This window comes from Hordeum vulgare, chromosome 3H (assembly GCF_904849725.1).
Source record: "Hordeum vulgare subsp. vulgare chromosome 3H, MorexV3_pseudomolecules_assembly, whole genome shotgun sequence".
In the NCBI taxonomy this organism is placed as follows: Eukaryota; Viridiplantae; Streptophyta; class Magnoliopsida; order Poales; family Poaceae; genus Hordeum; species Hordeum vulgare.
Genome location: NC_058520.1, coordinates 5386757 through 5396824, shown reverse-complemented (window position 1 = coordinate 5396824; position 10068 = coordinate 5386757).

Below are 10068 nucleotides of genomic sequence, written 5' to 3'. Positions count from 1 at the left end.
ATTCATCTGGATGGAGAGAAGTCTTTGAGAGTTCTTCCTTGATTGAATCCTTACCGTTTGACTGCCTTCATATGTTGTAAGGAGCATGGTTAATAGTATAGCCAACTGTTGACTATAAATTATTTTATAGTCTATTTTATAAATAATATATATATAATAGTTAGTTATAAAAGAATATTATTTTTATCATATATAATTCATTTTTTATTCTCACAAACATTTATGAGCAAGTGATAGAGCTAAGCCTGGCCATAATGAAAGTAACTTAGGTAATATCATGTTCTTCAAACTAGCAAACATGCTGTGACACATAATTAAAGATAATAGAGAAGATTAGAGTAACATAGGTAGATACCGTAACATGTTAAATGATATTCTATTATGCGTCATGCATGTCAATAAATAAATTCATCTATTATACTAGTTTATGATACTATGCATTATAAAGGTAGTATCATAAATAGTATTATATGCATGATAATATTATATGATACTTCCCACTATGGCCAGCTTAACTCTTCACGAAGAGTCCGCTTCCCTTTTCTCTCCTCTTCTCTCTCATCCAACCCGGCAATAATATAGTATTTTAATTCTTACGGTCTACTGACTGTATCTTATTGTACTTGCTCTAATAACACTAAACAAAACCGTCCTTCTAAACGTTGAAAGCAACATCCTCAATATCATATTTCACTCAAATATCATATTTCACAAGTGGACCATTCGTTAGAAAATGCTTAAATTCATACAATTACATGCAATGTAAAGCCGTCTAATCTTCAGTGTCCATGTTCGACCGATGTGAGATCCGCGAAAATGAAGGTCTAGTCACGAATGAGAAAGAGTAGAACATAGGACACTGATTGTCCCAGATGGTACACGTGGTCCCGTCGTCTCGCATGCATCGTGGTTGACGTCGACTCCTCGCACAAGGGATTCGTAATCGAACTCACATTCACACGCTATACATATATTTTTAGTATATGTGAATGAAATTTCATAAACATATATATTCATATAGATGGGGGGAGAGAAGCTGCAATTTGACCGATTTTATTTTTACAGTTTTTACATAGACATGAAGGCCGTAGTTTGGTTGCGTTTATTAGGTCCAACAAGACCCCTGCGGGAAGAATCCAGTTCTTTGGTTGTCCGCGTACCCTGTTGCGCCTGCATCGCACAAACTTTCAAGCAGTCCCAAGCCAGGCCCATGAGCTACTACCGAATCGATGGTTTTTTAAAAGACAGACCCGAGCAATGCAATGAATTTTTGTCCAAAAGAAACATCGTCCAATAAAATTAACAAAATGATCACCTATAAATGAAATTGCCACAAAAGACCATCCAATTGTGATGCGTGGCACCTGCCATCATGGGCCGAGAAGCAAGACGGCAGCCCGCGCATAACATTTCTTTAGAGTGCGGAACTTGTTTTCAAAAATCAATAACAATTTTCGAATTTGAAGATATTTTTTTGAAATACGGAATATTTTTAAAAAATCAAGAACATTTTTCAAAAATCTAATGACTATTCTGAAAAACACCGAACAAATTTCAAAGCGTGAGAATTTTTTTAAAGCACGAACATTTTTTGAATTTTGACAACCAATTTTGAAACCAAAACAATTTAAAAAAACTTGAATAAATTTGGAAGGGCAAACAATTTTTTAAATAATTTCCAAACATTTCTAAATCGAGAACAAAATGTTAAGTCTAGAACAATTTTCAAACATTTTTTAATTTGAAGAATAACTTTTGAAAATCCAGAACACTTTTTGAAAGTCCCAATCATTTTCTAAAAGTCCAGAACATTTTATTTATAAAAAAAATTCGAATTTAAAGAACAATTTGTGAAAACCCGGAACATTTTTCGAAAATCCACAACAATTTTTGAAAATCAAGAAGACTTTTTGAAAATACAAAACAATTTTCAAAATCCAGAACGATTTTTGAAAATCTTGAACAATTTTTTAAAAAGCAAGAACTTTTTTCGAATTTGAATAACATTTTTTGAAAATGAAAAACATTTTGTAAAACAGAAACAGAAAAATTAGAAAAAAAGAAAAATGATTCTGGAAACTTCTAGAAGCTTTTTAAAACTAAAAAACGACGAGCACAAGGTTTTCAAAACCGGAACGTTCAAACAGTTATGTGGGCCGGGCTGTCGCGTCGTTGCTTGGTCGTTCCGTGTGCGAAGCGTCGACAGGTTGACGTAACAAGAGACAAGTAGCATATTCCCTCCTCTTCAGCGCTTGGTACAGCAATCAAGAAAGTGGCGCTCACGTGAGGGCATTGTGGGCTGGCCCGACAAATCCGGTGCTCACCACATGCAGGGACGAGGGTTTTTTCACTGTTTTGACCCACGAGAAGAAAAAAATGCACACAATGAACTCGATGTGAAAGTTTTTTATGATCTGACCCTTTTAGAAACGCCAGAAACTGTGACGTTGCAGACCTTATGTGAAACGCCTGTCCACTGGACGTTGCATGCCTTATGTGAAACGCTAGTCTATTGGACGTTGCGGACCTTGTGCTCAACTTTAAAGGCACACCACCATGGTTGAACGCCACGGCCCTAACCGCACTTACGGACCGTTGGAGGCCGGAGACGCACTCTTTTCACCTTCCTCTTGGTGAGATGAGCATAACCTTGGAGGATATTGCTATGATCACCGGCCTTCCTATCAAGGGCAGGGCTCTTACAGGGAAGGTTAGGTCAAATGGGTTGCGACAACGGGTTGCAGCTTTGGTTGGTGTTGAATCCGAGCCATGGACTTATGAAACTAGGAAGGATCCTAGGCCAGCCGGTGTATTGTTCTCTTGGATACAGAGACATTTTCGCAGGTGCCCAAAAGATGCTAGTCCGGTTGTTGTGGAGAGGTTCGCGAGAGCTTATCTCTGGAATCTTTTGACCCAAGTGGTGTTTCCGGATGGCACTGGGGACACAGCCTCATGGATGTTCTTGGATCCTCTTCGTGACTGGGATGTTAAGTGGAGTTGGGGTTCGGCGGCACTAGCCTTCTTGTACCGTCAGGTATGGCTTAATATCATGCATTTTCATTTTATTCAATGGGATATGATGCATTTTCATTATATTAAATGGGTATATGTTGCATTTTCATTCTATTAAATCTGTAGTTGGATGGAGCATGTATGAGGAGTAAGCCGACGTCCAGTCTTGGAGGTTTCGTCTGGGCCCTACAGGTTTGGATGTAGGAGCGTATCCCTGTTGGCCGGAACTTCAGCCTTGCTCCGGAAGAACCCTGGAAGTACCCGTTTGACGGGGATGAGGAGCGATACCCCACTATCACATACACATGGGCTAATGTCCAATGGACGGGTATCGCGGCTATGGGGCGGTATAAGGCATACATAAGCGAGCTTTATCAAATTTGCTGATTTTTTTTCATGGATGGTTGAATGACTTGTTGTTATGTAGGTCAATTGGAGGCCGTACACGGTACTTAGGCAGTTCCCTCTGAGCAACATGTGCCTTTGTGACCAGCATCTTTGGCGTGTGCGGTGCGCGATGATATGCTTTTGTGCGGTGGAGTGGCATCTTCCTCATCGTGTTTCAAAGCAGTTCGGGGTACAACAACGCACCCCGTCGGATTACGTCGAGACAATTGTGAAGCTACATAAGTGAGTATTTTGTATCACGTGTTTTCCTGTTGATCAATGTCTAACACGAAAAAATAAAACTGATGTAGTATTCTAATGCTTTGTAGGACAAACCGGCAAAGCAATAAGACTGTCATCAATTGGGAGGAGCACCACATGACTTGGGTGGACATGTGGAATGCTCAGAGACAACATTGAGTTGAAAATGATCAAACACCCGACACTGACGAGGCGGCATACTTAAGGCATTTGGAGTGGATGCGTACAGAGTACAGAGTTATCCATAAGGCCGCCTGGACTCGTTCCGATTGCTTGGACTTACTGTCGAGTGAGGCTGCTGATGCTGCATTCAACAATTCAATTAGGGAGACAGTTGGAGCGCATGTTGACTATGGTCCTCTCCATGACCGAGTGGTACGTCCCTCCTTTAAAATATGAACAAGTGTCATTTATTCGTGGGTGGTATGTCACATGTGTTTTATCCAGAGCACGGAGCTATGGAGATGTATCAACGATAGTAACGTGGTCCTTGGTTGTGCCCCATGTCCACAAACGGACGGACTTGTTAGAACTACCCTGCAGGTTTGATGCCTTGTTAACCTTTGTTTTGTCGTACCTTTGTTAGCATATTAACATGTCATTATCTTTTCCTTGCGCAGAAGGTCGTCAATCGTTGCCGCACACTAGCGACTTTACTTTCTTGCCACGGTGTTTCGTCCACTGATGTGAGGGCACGTGCGCAGTACACGATGGATGTGCAGTCTTCCGCTCGTCCGTCTGCCAGCCGTCCACGGTCCTCTTCCGCTCGTCCGTCTTCGAGTCGAGCACATGCTTCTTCTAGCCGAGCACATGTTGAGAAGATTGAAGAAGAAGAGGAGTCAGACAACGAGGCCGCGGATCCGGACTTCATTGAGTTTGGGGCTTCGTAGATGGAAGATGCTCCGCAGCCAAGTCAACCCACTCAGCCGACGGAAGAAACACGTCGAGCTAGCTCAAGGAACATCCGGCGTCCTGGCTGGCAGAATACTCCAGAGGGCTACGTCACTAAGGGAAAGTTGGCTGCGAAGAGAGGGAGGAAATGAAGTATGAACTAGTGTCATGTCATGCTAGTATGAACTTGTCTTATGGAGTTTTATGTAGTTTCAAGTTTGAAGTATGAATTTGTCTTAAGTACTTTGAAGTATGAACTGTGAACTAGTGAATTTGTCTTATCGAGTTTTATGATGTTTCAAGTTATATGAACTAGTGAACTTGTCATGTCATGCTACTTATAATTTGATATGCGGATGGTTGAATGCTATGGTATGGGAAGTGCTTGTTGGAATCAAAATCTGTACTGGAACAAACTAACAAGTTGGAACATGTACTAACTTCATATTGTGTGTAAGTTGGAAATGTGTTCTCAATGGCTCAGAGTGTAGAGTTGTCTGCTAAGAGAAGCAAATTTTTTTGGCCTCTAGAACTCAAGCTCCTGCTTCTGCTAGTGATCTTCCACAATCCTCGGCTCATGATATAGAAGAAGAAATGTCAGAAGAAAGCAGTAGTTCTGATCACCATCCTACAGTTTCTGGTCTAAAGAAACGCCGAAGCCTCTGGCGTTTCTGAGGTGGTCTGCAACGTCAAGGCGGCTGGCGTTTCTGCGGTGGGCTGCAACGCCACGGTGGACTGGCGTTATGGTTGTGCCAGGAAACGCCTCGGTAGACTGGCGTTTCATAATGGGGCAGAAACGCCATGGCTTATGACGTTTCAAAAAGGGTTAGATCATAAAATCTTTTCAAACTGAGTTCATTTTATGCACAACTTCAAACAATAGGTCAAAACAGTGAAAAAATCCCAGGGATGAGCTATCAGCTTGTGCACAGAAAAAAGAGAGCAAGTATCTAAGAGGCTCGACGGTAGGTTGTTTTGACCGTTCACACATTGAATGGTTGACCTCGGACAGGTTGTCCGTTGACCATACCATTGATTTTTTGAAAATTTTCATCAAATGGTAAAGAAAAACTCTCAGCGTCAACCGGTTGAAAAAAGACATGGTATCCGCCCCTTCGTTGTGCAACACGTGTCCATGTGGTCACTACGCACGTCTCCACCTTTCCCCATTTTCTGAATCTAAAACAATGTGCAACTGTTCTTTCCTCGACTCTAATCTGTATCTCTCTCCCGCACCTCTTCTCTCATGCTACGGATTGGACGGGGGTTGGAAGCCGGCCGCGCAGCTGCTCATACCGGGCATCCTGACACCATCGCCGCTCACATCTCTCATGCCCTAGGTACCGGATCAGGCTCGAGCTCGTCGGGAAAGCAGGCGGAGGTGAAGGACTCGAAGGCGGCGGGCATGGTTCCTATCAAAAGAAGGAGAAGGATGTGTGTGAGAGAGAGGCGGGTCATGGGAGAGCAGAGGCACGACGCGATCGTTGTTTCTGCAACGCGACTGTTGTTGCATGAGTTGGAGAAATTTTTTCTACGATCCGTTTGTTGTTTTAGGAATTGTTTTGCAACCCATTCGTTGTTGCAGGGATTGTTTCGGCAACACAACCGCTGTTGCTGAAAGCGAAGGAAAAAATTTCTGCAACAAAGCGATTATTTCTAAAACTCGACCTTGGTTTTAAGAATTAATAGGTCCAAAGTTTATTTTTTGCAACAAAGCGATTGTTTCTGCAACTCGACCGTCATTTTAGGAATCACTGGGTGCCGGCCGGGGTCCCGCGCGCGGATCGGATGGACGGATCGGACGGATCAGACGACTGTGCGTGTAGATCGGACCGTCGTCGAAGTGGCGGATGTTTACTCAACATCCGCCGGTGGACGCGTCGCAGCCCCCAATGGTAAAACTAAAACTAGGGGACTGCTAGGCGTCCGCCGGTGGATTTGTAGTGACCATCCGTCACCTCATTAGCCATTCGATGTACACGCGTGCACCGTCCGATCACCACCTCTGTCGCCTCCGACCACCACATAAAATCCTAAAACAACGTTCCAGTTGCATAAACAAGCACGCTGCTACGCGTCCGGCTGACGGATTAAAAAGTGGTTGACAGATCTTTTGCAACATAGATTATGTTGCAATTTTTTTTACAACAGAGAGCATGTTGCGAAAATATCCATAGATTTTAGGGCAATAGAATTTGTTATAGAATATTTTCTGTAACAAGGATCATGTTGCGGAAACACCTGTATATTTTTTGTAACATAGGTTGTGTTGCGGAATGTTTTTTATAACCTCGGTTGTAATGCAGGATATTTTTTGCAACAAAGTTCTTGTCGCAAAAAAAAATCACAACAGGGATTTTGTTGCAATTATTTTGTGCAACATAACTGATGTTGCAAAAACTTATGTAAGTTGCCATCGCCGTTTCCCGACGTAGTATGCAACACCGTTATTATTGCAAGATACGACAAACAGGTATGTGATAGGCAAAGAATGGAGGTGTGTGAGCACGTTTGAGTTCGTATGGATTAAGGACAATTCAACAGCTACGTAGGTGCGGAACTTCTTGTACAATCAGTCAATAGAGCATTACCTTTTCCCTTAAAAAAGTCACGGATTTTTTAAAAGTTCAGGAATTTGAGAAAAACTCATGAACGTCAAAAGTTTAAAATTTAGAAAAACCTTCATGAGTTTTGCATAGGATGTCAGGATATTTTGTAAAGGTATTGTAACTTTGATTTTTTTTTTCATTTATTCGGCGGTATTCATATATTTGAGAAAAAAAATCAACAATTAAAAAAAGGTTCACGTTTTCGAAATAACTTCATGAATTTTTAGAAACATTCACTTGTTTTAGAAAAAAAAAGTTCATGAATATAAGAAATAAAACAAAAAATTGCAAAATTAATTAAATTTGAAAACATTCATGAATCTCGGAGAAATTAAGAAGTCGAAGTGTTTCGTTCCCTAGGCCTTTTGTTGATGCCTATGATGTCCTTAGGGTGTGTTTGGTTTCAGGATGAGGTGAAATCGAACGGGTTCGTTCCATCCCTAGCAGCCGTTCACGTGTTTAGTTGGGTTAGGAATCGGAATTGGGTCATCCGCATGCAGGGAATATTCCCTCCAGATGGTTCACCAAGTGATTCCACCGATTTGGAGGAATCGACTCGTTATTCGTGTGAGAAAGCAAAGAAAAAAAAGAAATAACCAAGCAATTCTCACCGCGTTCACCCCCGCACCCGAACAAAAGTTTTCGTGGTTATTTTTTTATGGTTATTTTTTCGTGGTTAATTTTTCTCGTTTTCGTGATTAATTTTTTTCGTGGTTATTTTTTCATTTTCGTGATTATTTTTCGTAAATATTTGATATGTACTGAGGATCATATATTTTTATTTGCATTGTTGAAAATAGAAAAAAAATGTTGCAGAAAATTTAAATTATAGGCTTGTTAGTTGCAAATAACTCTATTTGTTCAGATATGTAATCTCACCATTTATATCGAAGAGGTGAGTGGTATCAGATTCTTTTCATTTCATCTCTCTAACTAAACACCGGGACGGAACCAACCCATGACTTTTTTTTATCATCAACTGAACACAAGGGATGAACCAACCCATGACTTCGGAACGGAACCATGACATTCCATGACTTTCGGTCCTCAAACCAAACACACCCTTATAAACGGTCAACCACGCATCTTACACCAACTCATCCTCACACACTTGACATGTGCTCTTGTGCGCAGTAAACGAGGAGCAGGCGGTGTTAAGAGCAAGTACAATAAAGCTGAGTCAGCTGGCTATAAGAAATAAACTAATATATTTTTGTTTAGTTAGAGAAAGAGAAGAAAAGAGAGAAGGTAAGCGGGCTCTTAGCTAAGAACCAGCTCTAGCACATGCTCCTAGACATTTTGTATGAAAGGTGGACCATATAGTAAAAAAGTAGTACACATTTGCAATGAACTATTGTACATGCTGGTTATAAGATGGGCTATAGATGACATGACAATGGCTTATAGCCAGCAGGTGGCTATACTATTGTACTTGCTCTAAGCGTGATGGGACTCGACCAGCTGCGTAGCCTTTTTAGATGGGGTTTCTTTTCCATACTAGACTAAAAAGTCTTTTTAGTCCTTGGGAAAAGAAATAGGAGGGACTTTTTCTTAAGAGACTACAAAAAGACTTTATTTGAGGGACTTTTTTCTTTAGTTCTTGGGACTAAGAAAAAGTCTAGTCCCTGGAAAAGAAACACCACCTCAGTGTGCAGCCTAGGTTGGAGTTGACTGATTTTATTTTCGTTTTTTCTTTTAAGAGCAACTCCGGGCCGTTCAAACGGACGACGATTTTGTATGTTTTTTGTCCGTTTTGGTTGGTCAGGCGTACACGAACGTTCGCTTCGACGTTATTTGTATGCTTGTAAATTTCAATAACAAATGATATTTGTGCAAGTCATGGCAAAAAAACAAAATCAATGCTTCAAAAATGCTAGTTTTGAATACATTTTGGACTGTCGATTTTTTTTCCACGACTTCCACAAATGTTATTTTGTGGCGAATTTGGTGTGCACATAAAATATTTGTCAAAGTTTACCATGAAATAAATTCAAAAAAGTTTGAATTATTTTATTTATTTATTTTTAGTTTTATTGTTCACGAGGGATCATTTGAGCCCGGGAGCAAAATAGGGCTTTCGCCCGACCGCTAACTATTTACTAGCAATACGTTCTCTGACAAATTAAAAATTTATCGCAATATGCTTTGTTTGTGACATATAATACTGGATTGACAGACAGGTAAGTAGCATCAAAATTATCATACCAAATACATGACTTTTAAGTTTGTGTAACTCCAAGTTCCTTTAGTATACACTCGACTCAAATGATTTCAGCTATTGCATTTGAATTCTCCTTTGTTTTTTGGCACATCATGGAATTAAATTTAATACATAAGAGCAAGCCCAACGGGGCGATCTATTTCGTCCGCCGCCGTCCATTTGGGTCCGTGCGGACCAATTTACAAAACGCGTCCGCTTTGCGTCCGCACCGACTCATTTGTGACTCAAATTTTGGACAAAATGGGTCGGCACGGACAAGAAGCGGACGCGCGCGCGTCCTTTCTGTGTCCGCATGTGGCCGGCCTGGCTTACTTGTCATACAGCCATCCACCCACCTCTGCCTGCTTATTTAATTCGCTGACCCACTTTCACTCATCTCTCTCCTATTATTATAATATTACAATGCTGCTGCCCATTTGTTTTCTTTGGGGACGTGTGCCAATTCATTTTTAAAAACGGACGCAAACATGCCGACGAACAATCCAAACGGACGAAAAATGGACGGATCACCCCGTTGGAGTTGTCCCAAAATATTGCAAATCCATCTATTGTCTAAGCAGCCAACCAAATCTGTTCTTTTAATAAAATGGATCAGGTGCAAGAAAAGAACTGCTTCGGCGATGTACACCGGAAGATGACCGGGCGAGAGCGGCATCTGTTGGAGGATTAGCGAAAATCCGGATGCGT